We start from the raw sequence: 15,691 nt of genomic DNA on the forward strand, positions 1-15,691 counted from the left end.
AAATATGCATTCTGTAAATGTATTATGCTGACAAAGTGTTGCTCAGATAGCTGCTTTTGCCTTCGGGGGACGAATAAGTTTACAGCATGCTTAAAGAACGGAGGGAAGGGGAAGAGAGCTGCGTCAGCGCATGGGCTGGAGGTGGAACAAAAAGATCTCTCGCATGCACACAAGGAGGACCAAAAATAAAGTTTGGATGTTGATGTGTCAAGGTGCAGTAATGAGAAAGGGTGGGGAGTGTGATGCGCTAATGGTCTGGTGTTGGTGGGGTTGTTATTTTCGTTGAGCTACAAATTGGTCTCCTTCAAAGGGCCCAGCTCAGTTGAGCTATGACCACACACACACACACACACACACACTCCCTAACTTAAAATCTCTAATTTTCTCGGCAAGCTTTCAGGAGAGCGGTTTTTATTCCAGCGCTGGAGAAGCTTTCTGGCAGGGTCCAGCCCTCATTAGTTTCAAATCCCCACGGACCATGATCTAGTTCTGCTCAGCTCCCTTTCGTCTCTTTGGGTAGCTGATGATCAATGCTGGAGTTGTTTGAATGGGTCGGAGGGAAATACTTCCTCTCCGGTCCTCTCCTCCCCACCCAGGAATGGAAAAGACAATAGACACACCCACACCCCTGAAAAACCCATGGTGCTCCTTGGTTAAGAAATGCTGGAGTGGTGATATATTTAAACAGCCGGATTCCTAACAGCCAGGCTTTTATAATGTATCACCACGCTGGAATTTATTACAGCAGTATGACTTAGCAAAGCCATGATGCAAGCAGACCAGAACGTCATTCCTCAGAAAAGCTGTAAGAGTGAGAAATAAACATTCGATTATGATCAGCATTCATCTGGTGTGCATCGGCGGAAAAAAGTGGAAATGCATCGCCGACGAAAAGATGGTACAAAGAGGGAGGCTTGCGTGAAATTTGCATATGCTGATTTCAGATAGGGAAGTAGATTTAAAAATAGGTAAGGGGTAAAGATAAAGGTAAAGGGGACCCCTGACCATTAGGTCCAGTCGTGACCGACTCTGGGGTTGCGGCGCTCATCTTGCTTTATTGGCCGAGGGAGCCGGCGTTTGTCTGCAGACAGCTTCCAGGTCATGTGGCCAGCATGACGAAGCCGCTTCTGGCGAACCAGAGCAGCACACGGAAACGCCATTTACCTTCCTGCTGGAATGGTACCTGTTTATCTACTTGCACTTGATGTGCTTTCAAACTGCAAGGTTGGCAGGAGCTGGGACCGAGTAACGGGAGCTCACCCCGTCGCGGGGACTCAAACAGCCAACCTTCTGATCGGCAAGCCCTAGGCTCTGTGGTTTAACCCACAGTGCCACCCATGTCCCTAGATTTAAAAATAATTATCATTAAATAGAAACCCAGTCCATCTCACCCTAGTGGGGAAGGCTGTGTGGCCTCGTGTTCTGTGTACCTGCTCGCTCACTACCAACCTCACATCTGCACCAACCTTGATGCCATCATTGATGCAGATCTTGGGTAGTGTCAGGGACTGGCTGGATGAGGAGCTGCCCACCCAAGAGCTCGCAGGGAAGGCAAAGAAGATGGCGACTTAGATCCCGGATCCTGCCTTGGTCAGGCCACACTTGGAATGCTGTGTCCAGTTCTGGGCAACACAATTTAAGATGGATATTGGCAAGCTGGAACGTGGTAGAGGAAGGCAACCAAGATGATCATGGGTCTGGAAGCCAAGCCTTATGAGGAAAGGTTGAGGGAATTGGATATGTTTAGCCTGGTTAAAGAGGAGACAGAGAGGATATATGAGAGCCACCTTTAAATATCTAAAGGGCTGTTACCTGGAGGACAGAGCAAGTTTGTTTGCTCCTGCTCTGGAGGACAGACCCGAAGCAATGCATTCAAGCTACAAGACAGGGAATTCTGACTAACCCGCAGGAAGAACTTTCTGATGGGAAGAACTGTTTGACAGTGGAACGATCTCCCTCGGGAGGTGGTGGACTCTTGGAGGTTTTTAAGCACAGGTTGGATGGCCACCTGTCATGTATAATGTAGTTGAGATTCCAGCCTTGCTGGGAGTTGGACTAGATGACTCTACAATTTTATGGGTCTATGAACATGCAGAGCAAGACTTCTGGGGCTGCAGTGTACACATTTGGCTGAGACTAGTTCCACTGAATCAATTGGGCTGACTTCTGAGTAGGTATGCATAGGGTTGTGTTAATGGTTGCTGACATGCTGGTGATTTCAGATTTGTATTCTCGGCCATAGAACAGCTACTAAGATAGCAAGGAAATATTTTCAGTCTTTCGGTTTATTTATTTTTAAGGCTTTTCCTTCAGTCAAGCTGCAACTTCTTATAAAGCGGAATGGAGAAATGAAAGGATCTGTTCCTCATTCCCAGGCTCTGCGTGTCACTGGATTGCAGGCTGAATGTGCAAACTTGCAAACTTTGAAAAACATGGTGCTTGAGTTGATATGAGGGCTCTCCCTGAGGTGTTGGCCCATTCATACATATGAGTCCGTGCTGGCTTTTGCTGCAGTTGTCAAGCAGTGAAACTGCATATTTGAACCTGCCTTGAATGACTCCCAGCTGCGTAATAAACCATCCTTAAGAATATTAGCAATCACTGAGACTTAAGAAGAAAACAAAGTAGACATCCATTTATCTCTTCCTATGCAGAGGGCCTCAGATTCAATCCCTGACATTTCCATCTGAAAGCTAGAGAGCAGCTGCCAGTCAGTGTACGCAATACTGAGGTAGATGGACTTGATATAAGGAAGGTTTCTGTGTTCCTAAAGTTGTGGTTGGCAACTGTCTTTCTCAAGAGACAATAGAGGGATGCGGGTGGCGCTGTGGGTTAAACCACTGGGACTTGCCGATCAGAAGGTCGGAGGTTCGAATTCCCATGATGGGGTGAGCTCCCATTGCTTGGTCCCAGCTCCTGCCAACCTAGCAGTTCAAAAGCACATCAAAGTGCAAGTAGATAAATAGGTACCACCCCGGTGGGAAGGTAAACAGCGTTTCCGTGCGCTGCTCTGGTTCACCAGAAGCAGCTTAGTCATGCTGGCCACATGACCCAGAAGCTGTACACTGGCTCCCTTGGCCAATAAAGCGAGATGGGCGCCGCAACCCCAGAGTCGGCCACGATTGGACCTAATGGTCAGGGGTTCCTTTACCTTTACCTTTACCTTTACCAGGGGTAAAGTCAAACTGCCATTTTAGCAGCACCGAAATAACCTCACCGGTCTGCAAGCCTGGGCAGTGTGTATGGAGGTCCTGGGCTGCCCAGAGGACAAGACTCCCCTCTTGGCCTCGCTGATGTGGTCCAAAGGAAAGGAGAGCAATACATTTGGCATCAGCAAATGGGACAATGGGACGCGGGTGGTGCTATGGTGTAAACCACTGAGCATTGGGCTTGCCGATCGGAAGGCCAGCGGTTCGAATCCCCGCGATGGGGTGAGCGCCTGTTGTTCAGTCCCTGCTCCTGCCAACCTAGCAGTTCAAAAGTACGTCAAAGTGCAAGTAGTTAAATAGGTACCATTGTGACGGGAAGGTAAACTGCGTTTCCGTGCACTGCTCTGCTTTCGCCAGAAGCGGCTTAGTCATGCTGGCCACATGACCCAGAAAAACTGTCTGCGGACAAACGTTGGCTCCCTCGGCCACTAAAGCGAGATGAGCGCTACAACCCTAGAGTTGTTCGCAACTGGACTTAACTGTCAGGGGTCCTTTACCTTTTTGGTTGCAGGAGTTGCCGGAAGGAGGCGTACAAAACGTCATCCAACCGTCTTAGGGACTCCACTCTGGATTTCTGTAGTGGTTTACTCCTTAGCTTTTTCTTCTCCTGAAGATGTCCTGCAAGGACATCTGTGTATGGATCTTTGCTTGAGATTTGGCCCTGAAGCCTTTCTCACAGATGAGCATATCCACAAGGCAGCGGACATTTTAGGATCAGAGTTTTCTTTCTCCTAGATGGGCTACCTTTCCAGGTGGATGAGCCCCATCTACCTCTTGCTTCCCTCTGCAGCACATGTGGGAACCACCTTCTTGACCATCAGACCAGTGGCGTAGCGTGGGTTGTCAGCACCCGGGGCAAGGCAAGTAATTTGTGCCCCCTAACCCGTGGATTTGTGCCCCCTAACCCGAGGATTTGCGCCCCCTAACCCTAACCCCCAGATGTTGCACCTGGTGTGGCCGGGCCCCCCTGCACCCCCCACGCTACGCCACTGCATCAGACCCACTATTGGTCTTGTCTGCTCAAATGCCAGAGCCTGTCCTCACGTGCAGAGGAAGTCCCTAACTCACCCAGGGTGTGAGACCTATCGGCTGCCTTCACCTGGTTTAGCCAGTCAGTTGAAGCCATTCCCAGCGTGTGGCTGCTATGGGATGCAGACAGCTTTTAGGAGCCGCAGGTGAGAGCTGAGTGCAGGATGGGGGCCAAAGGTGGACAAACTAGCCCAGAAGGAGCACAACATGTCCCCCACCAGAGGTACTACCTCTCCCCTAAAACCCCATATACCCCATAGATATCCCTAAAGTGCCATGTTAGTAAAAGATAATATCATTTTTACATGCATCTTTAGTAGCAAATTGTGTAATCACTCAGTAAGTCAGCTCAGGCTGTTGAAAAAACAAATAGGCCCTGTAGTTCTAGAAAGGGACTGTAGATAAATTGCTAGTCCATTTCCTTTGAAGTACAGTTGTACCTTGAAAGTCAAATGGAATCCGTTCCGGACGTCCGTTCGCCTTCCAAAATGTTCGGAAACCAAAATGCAGCTTCTGATTGGCTGCAGGAAGCTCCTGCAGCCAATCAGAAGCTGCGGAAGCTGTGCTGGATGTTCGGCTTCTGAAAATCATTCGAAAACCTAAACACTCACTTCTGGGTTTCGATCGTTCAGGAGCCAATTTGTTCGGGAGCCAAGGTCTTCGAGATCCAAGGTACAACTGTACATTTCTGTTACTACTGTTGCTTCTACCACGTTATACTAAAAGCCTCTTTCAGATTCCCATTCACATTTTGAATACACAACCCCGCACAGTGACGAAGCAAAGCCCATTTCTGACATGTTTGCAATTTAAGAGAAGCGAATTTTGCTGCACATTTACAAGCACCCTGCAGATTTTGAAAAGCACAGGGTGCTGTTCCCATGAAACCTCCAGCTACAGTAACTGTAAACTGTCACTTGGAGCTTATTAACAACAAATTTAATTTGCAAAAAAACAAAAACAGCACACACATCCAGGAAACACATAGAGCAAGAATAGAGGCACAGGTCTTTGACAGAAATCTTTGCCTTGAATTGAATTCAAAAACATTGATCAAAACTCAGAGTGAGAGGAGTCAATAAACACCAATGAATAGACAACTGAACCAAAGTTAAATCCATCAAAAAATATGGAGTTTTGCCTGTCTTCATTGCAAGGTGACTACAGAGAGATGTGCAAAGAGAAGCCAAAAGTTACTGGTGGCAACAGTTACATTTTAAATGAAATTGTTAATTATTTACTTTTTTACATACATTTAAGGAATCCAAGCATGTACAGCGGTGCCCCGCAAGACGAATGCCTTGTAAGACGAAAAACTCACTAGACGAAAGAGTTTTCCATTTTTTGAGTCGTTCCGCAAGACGAATTTCCCTATGGGCTTGCTTCGCAAGACGAAACGTCTTGTGAGTTCTTGCGAATTTGCTTCATTTTTCTTAAAGCCGCTAAGCCGTTAATAGCCGCTAAGCCGCTAATAGCCGTGCTTCGCAAGACGAAAAAACCGCAAGACGAAGAGACTCCAGGAACGGATTAATTTTGTCTTGCGAGGCACCACTGTACTAGAGCACAACTAAAGGGCTCTGTTGCCCTAGAGCAACAAGTCCACTTTTCAACAAACACTGACTTTCTGCAGCTTGGAAAGTGATGGTGAAATGCAACAAAAAGTGTGTTCTCAACCTTTGGTGTGCAATTGGGGGGAAAGCACAATCACCCTCCAAAAAACAGCACCATGTGACTGGTGGTGTGGATGGTCTGCTGCATTTTCGCTCCAAAAAGCATTGGGGGGGGGAACCCCAGCACCTACAACACAATGAGCAGTACAACTGGAAGGATCCCAACTGCCTTTGCAAAACATCGTCACAAGTAAAAAGTAAGGGACAAATCACACCTTGCATTAATCATATGATTTGCCCTAAACTTGTGGGCCTTAACTCCCAACAAACAGCAAGACTTTGAACTCAGCATATACAGCTACAAATAAAACATTTTATGTGTTTTTAAAGTGCATTATACAAATGTGACACTAGATGGCGATGGTGAGCTGTGGCAAATAAAATATATTTTTCAAAACGTTTTTGAAAAAAGGATTTTCACAACATTTTTTGTATGTGTCTAGATTCCACCTGCGTTCCTCAAGCAGACCAGGATCCTATGTGAGGATTGCAGGGGTAACCCGTTGCCCCTTGCTGTAGTCTTGATCTTGGCTCCTGCATCTGCTGTTTTAATAGTTTTTTTGGGGGGAGGGCCGCTCAAAAATGTTTCCATTCATGATCAACTGCCCTGGATGAGATATATATAGCTATAGATATAGATATATAATTTCTGACAGGCGGAAATAAAGTACCCTGTTCCTTTACGTCGATCTTGTCTTGCAAAGCACAATTGACAATCATTTTCTGCTCTTTTTATCCATTGTTAGGAGTTTTTTCAACTGCATAAGTGTTTCTTAATCAAAAGAATGGGTTCCACACCGTCCTTGACATCAAAAGAGAGCTTCTTTTTCTTTTTTCTTTTTTCCCCCTTTAAAAAAGCGATTACAGTATCAAAGACTTGTTCTGTGTGGAATCTGAGGTGAATCTCCGGAACAGTCCTTCTGGGATACAGATGAAAAATGCGGCCTACGTGTTGGGAAGAAGAATCCAAGGCAATCAATTGGGGAGGAGCGGGGGTGGGGGGAGAAATAAAAACCGCTGGCCCAGGAGCTCCCAGCTCCCATTCTCTGCTTTTAGTCTTCTGTCAGGCCTACTGGACTACCCAGCCTCTCAAATAGCATCCTTTGCCAAAAGCGCCGGAGCTGATTAGCAAGGCATGGGAGGAAACAGGCTCCTGTGTGCCAGGAATTCCGATCCTAGGAGCCGAGCCGAAACCATGTAAGAGCTCAAAAGGAGTGTCAACGTAAAATAACAGTGGTGTAGGAGCAGCGACCAGGGTGAGGTTGCCTGATAAGGGCACTCAGAAAGGTTTGCTATTAGCAGAATCTCAATATGTCAAAGCCAGTTATTGGAGGCTTTTTCTCCTGACTCCTTGGGACGTGTTTGTCATCACTAAGTATGGGTAAGAACGGATCTTCGTCTCCCCGACCCCATGACGTCTGTAAGCCTTTGGGGCCCTTTCTTAATTAGCCGGAATCAGTGAGATTTGCAGAGTCCCATCCCAGAAGCGCCTGTTCTATCCCCTGCTTTGAAGGAGTGCAGAGGACCGGGGTTTGTTTTGTTTTGCATTCAATTGGGAGGTGAATGAATTTGAATGGAGACATGCAGGAGGGAGGAGGCAGCGACTCAAAACAGCCATCTATCCTGGTCTGGAGGTTGTTAACACGCTGCTGAAACTGGGCAGCGGCTATTTTGCACGTGTGATTTTTTGTTTGTTTGCCAAGATAGGATCAAAGGAAACTGCCGTATATCAAGTCAGACCATTGCTTGATCTAGCTCAGTATTGACAAAACCGGACCCTCCAAGTGTCCTTATTTTCCAGAGACAGTCCCGGATTTACAGAAGCCATCCTGGTTTCTGATTTGATCCTGGAATGTCCCACTTCTCCTTAGGATGTCCCTATTTACATCAGGGGACGCGGGTGGCGCTGTGGGTTAAACCACAGAGCATAGGACTTGCCGATCAGAAGGTCGGCGGTTCGAATCCCCGCGACGGGGTGAGCTCCCGTTGTTCAGTCCCTGCTCCTGCCAACCTAGCAATTTGAAAGCATGTCAAAGTGCAAGTAGATAAATAGGTACCGCTCCAGCGGGAAGGTAAATGGTGTTTCCGTGTGTTGCTCTGGTTTGCCAGAAGCGGCTTAGTCATGCTGGCCACAACCCGGAAGCTGTACACCAGCTCCCTTGGTCAATAAAGCGAGATGAGCGCCGCAACCCCAGAGTCGGTCACGACTGGACTTAATGGTCAGGGGTCCCTTTACCTTTACCTATTTACATCAGAGAACTGTTGGAAGGTATGGAGTTATCCAACTCCTGAGCCATCTGAAGGCAGCCCTGCATAGGGAAGGTTTTTCTTTTTAATGTTTAATGTTTTACTATGTTTTTATATATGTTGGAAGCCTCCCAGAGTGGCTGGGGCAACCCATTCAGATGGGTGGGGTATAATTGGGTGGTAGTGATGGAAAAAGACGTCCCTATTTTCATCAGAGAAATGTTGTATGGCCTAAACTCACTGACAGCAGCATTCTGGGGTTTCACACAGAATTCTCTCTCCTGGCCTTAGCTGGGATTTTTTTTATACTGCAAATCACCCTGTGATCTTTCGATGAAGGCCAGTATATAAATTTAATAAATAAACAGTAAATTGAGATTGAAGCTGGAACCTGTGTGCAAAGAATCTGTGTGCAAAATAGATACACCACTGAGCTAAAGTCCTTTTAAAAGGCCAGGTTGCTCACTGGTGCAAGACAGTTTGAGCATATTACACCGATCCTGGTCTGACTTGCACTTAGCTTCTGGGTTTGATTCAAAGTGCTGATTTTTACCTATAGAGCCTTAAATGGCTCAGGACCACAATATTTCAAGGACTGCCTCTTTCCATATGAACTTACCCAGACCATGAGATCATCTTCTGAGGCCCTTCTTCATGTGCCGCCTCAGTGAGAGGTCTAGAGGGTGGCAACATGAGAATGGGTTTTCTCTGCAGTGGCTCCCTGTCTGTGGAATGCTCTTCCCAGAGACGTTCGCCTGGCACCTTCATTATACACTGTTAAGGCGCCAGGCAAAAACGTTCATTTTTAAAATAAGAACCCGCAATAAGGTGGAGGGAAGTCACTTGCAAAGAAATATTGATTTATTTTGGTTTATATTTATGTATAAGTTAATTTATTTTGAAGAAAGAATGGAAAATGTATATAATTAATCAAAGCACAACTCAATAAATATTTTTTTTTAAAGTTCCTTTATAACCAGGCCTTGGGTTGATCTGTTTGATATCCTATGCACTTTTAAAATGTGACTCTTTCCTTGGGGGGGGGGTGTTATTGTGTTGTTGTTTTTATTCTGATTACATATGTTGTTATCTTTTCCGTGAACTGCCCTGAGATCTCTGGGTATAGGGTGGTATATAAACTGTAACAACAACAACAAATTGTTGTGGTTAACAGAGGGAATTGAGACCTCCATCTGTACAAAAGGCCCATAGAAGCAGTCTTTAAGGATACTAGAAGGCTGTGTTCAGTAGAGGCTGGTCAGTTAGGGTGACTAGGGCACTGCCGCAGAATCTCAGCCAGCTGCCACTTGCCCAACAACTTCCTTACAACCAGTCACAGGGATAGTAGCTCTCTCATTGGCTCTGCCATGCCCCCTACAGGTGGTTTGCCTTCCTCCCAGCCACCACTGGTTGCACCATTTTTTCTTCTTCTTTAACATCTTCACCATACATGCGGACCTGGCTTGCACATGATTCTAAGCCACGGAGGTGTCTCTAAGACTTGTCAGTCCTTTCGTATTGAAATTAGGAGCCGGGCTCTTTGACAACCAGTGCAGTCTGGTGGTTGGCATGTAGGACTAAAAACTTGGCTTCAAATCCCCACTCAGCCATGAAACTCGCCGGGTGACCTTGTGACAGATACTGTACTTTAGCCTCACCTGCCTCACAGGATTAAAATGGAGACAAGGACCATGTATGTGTCAGGGTGGGTGTTGGGGAGGTCAGCAACAAGGTTATCAGTGAAATTAACTCTTTAGTCAATGAAACAATACAGCTCAAATGTGGTGGCCTGGGAATCTGACTCAGAAGCTGAATCTGAGGAGTCCCAGCCTGCACAGGAGTCCCCGCCTCCAGGACCGGCTGAGCTGGGGCAGGGGCTTGAATCTGAAGGGCCTGCACCTGTGCCGGATCCTCAGGAGCAGACACCAGATGTATCCACTCTGGCTCCGGAGGTGATTGAGGACCCATTGCCTGCAGATGCGCCTCTCCCAGCCCTGTCAGGGGAAGGTGAAGCTGCCTCTGGGTCCAGTAACCCTCCTGCCTCTCCTGAGCTGCAGAGGCTCAGGGCAGAGAGGCGGAGGGAACTAAGTGCTCTCAGGAGGAGTGTTCGCCTTAAGGCCAGGAGAGGCGGGTCACCTGTGGGCCAGGACCGCCCCTGGCCCCAGAGGAGATAAAGGCCAGTCAGCCCAGTCCCAGGTTGCGGGAGCAACGACGTTGGAAACCTGTTTCTGCCAGCACCCAGACCTGTTTTTCCGGAGTTCCCGACCACGCCCGGCTTCTTGCTTTGGACCCCGCTTCCCCCTTGCTGGACAGTCTCCAGACCCTCGGCCCAGGACCGGACTTTGACCACGCCTCACGGTAACACCCCCCCGGACCAGCACATCAAACCTAGTGAGCACAGCACGTCTCCCCAGGTCCTTCCTAAGCAACCTTGTCTGTCTTTGCTCCACCCTCTTCATACCTCTCCCGGTTCTGGGAGACTTGGTAGGAAGGGAGCTGGCCACCGCAGGAGGGGGAGATTCCCTGGATTCTTCCGTAACCTGCCTCATTTCCGTCTCCTGACCCTGCTCCTCTCCTGCCTCTGAGTCTGGACTACTCTCTGCCACAGCCTCTTCCTGCTCACTGAGCTATGTTACCTCTGCAGCCTCTGACACCTTCTCCAAGTCTGCTTCTTCTTCTCCCTTTGACCACTCGTTGCCGTCCGACCACCAGTCCCCTGGTTCTGAGCCTTCCTCCCCTGGGGATTCCCTCCTACCATTTCTCTGCATCCAGCCAGTCAGTGACAGTATGCGACTTCAATTTCCTGAGTATATTTTGGGTGGGTGTGCGTGTGCAGGGGATGTCCAGATGGATGAGAGGGAGGGAAAGTTACTGTATTTTTCGCTCCATAAGACGCACCAGACCATAAGACGCACCTGGCTTTTAAAGGATGAAAGGGGGAAAGCCCTATGGGGGGGGGGTCAGCTCACAGTTGTGCAGCTTCTTTTGCAAAGGGGAAAAGCCCCGTTTTTTTTGAGGATCAGCTCAAAGTTGTTGAGCTTATTTTGCAAAGGAAAAAAATCCTGTTTTTATGGGGTTCAACTCACAGTTCTGCAGCTTCTTTAGGAAAGGGAGCCATTTCTGCAGTTTCCAGACAGCTATTCTAATCATCCAGTCACATGTCGCTGGGGAAACAAACAGCCTCCGTCTGCAGAACATTCAACAATGGAGGCCTGGGCAAGGGGGCGGGGCCAGAAAGGGAGCCAGCAATCAACCACACATTCGCTCCATAAGACACACAGGCATTTCCCCTTACTTTTTAGGAGGAAAAAAGTGTGCCTTATAGAGCGAAAAACACGGTACGTTGCGCAAGATGAAGTCATTCCGCTAGCGCAATGACTTCGCTGGATTGGACCCAATGAAAATGATAACAAAACAGTGAGTCTTTCTGGCTCAGCTCTAGCTGATATGAACCCAGAAGCTGAGCAAATTCTTTCAGCACATAAGGTTCCAATTACAATCCTTGGCATCTTCAGGTACTGTAAAGGACTTCCACACAAGACCTTAGAGAAGCACTATCAAGTCCGTGCCGGAAGGTCTTGGCTGAGTGAAATAATAGTCCAAATCACTGTTGGGCAGTTTTGTAAGTTAAAGGGATCTGCTTCTTGCCTGCTCCCTTACCCACCCACCCACCCCCCCACAAAAAAAACCCCAAAGCATGTCAGCAGCCTTAATTTAGGCTGTTGTCCTAAGTCCACATACTGGGAATTGAGCTCCCTGACCTTTATAGGAATAGGAATGGGCTCTGGATGGCTCTAGGGAGCAAGGAAGCCGATGCTTTTGATCAGTGCAGTAAACTATATATCCTGAGCTTAGGCAACTTCGTAATGTTATATGCTCTAAAGAAGCAGTCATTAGATCAAAGTTGGATCTTGCAGATTCATTAAGGACCTACTCGAGTTAATTCTCACCTCTTAAAGCTGTCTGGACTTGGGACTACTGCTGTCTAAATTAGATCTGTAATCCATTTAGTTTTACTGCTGCAGCCATTAAAAAGAAAAAAGGGGGGGGGAACCACACAAACACAAAACAAAGACCTTCCTAAATAGAAACAAGACTGGGGAAATCAAAAGTTCACTTCAGTCTGGCAAGGCAACTCAAACCCGGGAGTCGGCTGCCACAGGAAATAAGTGTGTGCTAAGGGAGTCTTTACTAGTCCCGGCCATGTAGGGGATTCCTTAATCCTGTATACTTAAAGTTATAATTAGGAAAAGGACAATCTGAACAGATGGTGTTGTTTAATATACTCATTAATGATGTGGAAACAGAGGGTGAACAATTTGCAAGTGACATAATTATTTAGGATAGATATAATTAGAGGAAAATGGGCCTTAAAAGCCAAATGAGTGGTTCGATAGCATAATGGCCAATTGGCGGTGTGTGTCTGACGGGGGGCGAGGGGGAATCCATATTGATCCATTCAAAGTGGTGTACATAAAAACAATAATTTGAACCACTTGCATCCTGTGCCGAGGCTCAATTTGCTGGTACCCAAATCAAAGCAGAGATGCTGACATGATCACGCCACTTAACTTGGCAAGTTGGAGAGCTGGTTTAAATGTGAATAAAGACCTAGGCGAAGACAGGAGTGCCTGGCGTGCTCTGGTCCATGGGGTCACGAAGAGTCGGACACGACTAAACGACTAAACAACAAAGACCTAGGCAAGGGTTCTAATGCTCTGGTTGGTTTGTGCTGCATTCATAGGAGCCAGTAAGGGTATTCACACATGGAGATGCGTGGGTTTGTTTTGTTAATAATAACAACAATAAAAACACCTAGTGAACACATTTAAACCAGAACTTAGGCTCTGTGCATTGAGGAGTAAATGGATGCAGAATCTGTGATCCTTCAGATGTCATACTACAACTCCCATCATCCCTTGTCACTGGCTGTGCTGGCTGGGGCTGATGGTAATGGAGTCCAATGGCTGCTGGAGGAATACGCCACAAGCTTAAATGGGTGTAAGTCGATTCCTCACCTCGGTGAAGATTTTGAAGCAGCTGTTTGGGAATCAGATGTTCTACAACCTCACTGGATCACCGTTCCTGTGATTCTTGGAGCAGGGCAGGGATGACAGTGAAAATTGGTCTAAGAACAATATAAATGTGTTGTAAGTGGATGTGCTCTACAGATGGATCTTGAAAGATACTCGGAGCCAAGTGTGGATTTCATGCTCTTTATTCAGCTCACAGTAGTGAGGAATGGAAGTTCCCCCGAAATGTCTGCTTTATATACATTATTTACACAATGGGCCCCATGTGATTGGCTAATTTCGGGATTCTCCTGTAGGCCAATCAGGTTCTGGCCTTTGGTAATGTGGCACCCTGACCAAGGACAAAATTTGCTGCCGCCACTCCTAAATATTTATTATTTTCATAATAATTATTTTTGGGTACATATCGTGTCCTCCCTAAAAGAGGGCACATGTTGCGGTGAGACCTAGAGACTGACCTCCTGGTTGTGGGTTGGTCCATTGGATAGCCACAACACCCGATTAGTAGGTCCCTCAATGCTGGGTTTCAATCTGGCCAATGGGGTTGCAGTCTTAACGGATCGAGGGACCTATATAAACCCATGCACATGACCAAAAGTTTCCTCTTTCGGCTCATGAATCGGAACACTCGCCCACCTCTCCCTAATTTTAGGGCCTTTTATGATTGACCTTGCTATGCCATCGTGTGTTGTCTGTTATTGAGACAGGGGCACAGCAGGAATTTTCCCACTTGGCTGATTGGCTGTTGCCATTTGGGTTTCGCCTGCCGCATAGCAATTCGTCACAACTTGTAAGGTTGCAGATAGGCACTGGTTCATGTGATAGGGATGGGAGAACGCTCTCACCATCCCTATGTGAAGGGTATTCCATTAAAGGAATCCAGGGACTCAACTTGGTTTGGTCAACACCCAAAAGGGGGTTGTGCCCGTGCCTGAGTCCAGGGGAGCATCTGGGGCATGAATAGAGTATGCTCCCAGGCTTTTCACCTGCCTCAGGTGTTCACCCTTGGCTGACCTATGATAGAGCTCTGGGTCCGGGCTACCTGCAAGGGTGTAGGGAGCTAGTCGAACCAGAGCCTATGCAACCACTCACTTTTCTGTAATCAACAAAGTTCTGGCCTAAATTCTGCCAAAAACCAAAACTAAAATTTGAGTCAAATGTGTCTTTATTTAGGAGGGAGGTCTCTGGGTCTGAACACGCAATTGCTTTTTTTATTTTTTAGATCTTCTTAGTAGGTTGTTGGTATCCATCTGTTTCGGGAGACAATGGAAGAGTACAAATTCATGGGTAAAGTCAAACAGAAAGTTACAGTGCCTGCTATGGTTGAAGAAACCAATATAGGAGAGACATGTTTTATTCTCAGTAGGTACCCGTATAAATATAGGTTTTAGCACTATCATTATTTTGCACCCTCTCGGTTCGGCGCTGTGTGTGGGAGAATCGCTTGCACTGCCCTAAATCAAGCGCTCTGTATACATAAGGTGGTATCACACCACTTTAAATAGTCATAAGGAGACATGGCTTTCCCTCAAAGAATTCTGGGAACTGTAGTTTGTTAAGGGTTCTGAGAGTGGTTTAACAATCAGTCTGTCTTCCCAGGGAATTCTGGCAATTGTAGTTCTGTGAAGGGAAAGGGCGTCCGCCATTGACCCTCAGCACCCATAATAATCTACGGTTCCCACAACTTGTTTCAAATGTTCAGTACAAATGGGGCATACATGGAGTTAGTAACAATCTTTCTGGAAAGGCTTCCATGTCTTTCCTTTACAAAGAAGGTGAAGCGTCATCTGGTATGGATTCTGGAGGCTATTTTGTTCCTTATGATGGAGAATAAAGAAGCCTTCTTTCCAAAAACTCGAAAAACAAAAACAAAGGGTAGTGGGCTGCTTATGAAAATGATCAGATTTCCTTCAGCAGCTCAAAAATATCCTGAGGGCAAAGAAGGAGGGCAGAGTTGTTGCTGTAAATTTTTTTTTAAAAAAACTGGCAGGAGGTGTGAGAACACTTGGCATTTAGCAGCTTTATTTATTAATTAAAATGTTTATATCCCACCTTTCAGCCCCCAAAGGATCCCTTAAGGTGGCTCACAAAACATTAGTCAAGAACCGCAACGAAAAAGGAACATGAACAAACCTAGACAAACCTCCAAACTAACAGCACAAGCCTGTGCATATTTACTCAGAAGTAAATTGCTATGGCTTACACCCTTGTAAGTGTATTTGGGCTTCCTGCCTAAAAGATGCTGCTGTACATGTTCAGCAACCTTCTCAAGGGTTTTCAGTAACCCTTGCAATAGTTCTGCAAGAGAAATTGGGATTACTCCCATGCTGCAGATGGGAAGACTGAGACTTTCTGGGAGAAGCCCTCTAGTATCCTTAAAACAGTTGTGATTCTTTGGGGGAAGCCATAGAATGCATAGAGTAGATGGGGCCCAACTCTTTTTTTCCTCTCCCTGCTGTTCTTTTAAGTTCAATCAACTTAAGGGCACTTTAAAAGAAGACAT

This window comes from Podarcis melisellensis (assembly GCF_964234715.1).
Source record: "Podarcis melisellensis genome assembly, chromosome: 6".
NCBI lineage: Eukaryota > Metazoa > Chordata > Lepidosauria > Squamata > Lacertidae > Podarcis > Podarcis melisellensis.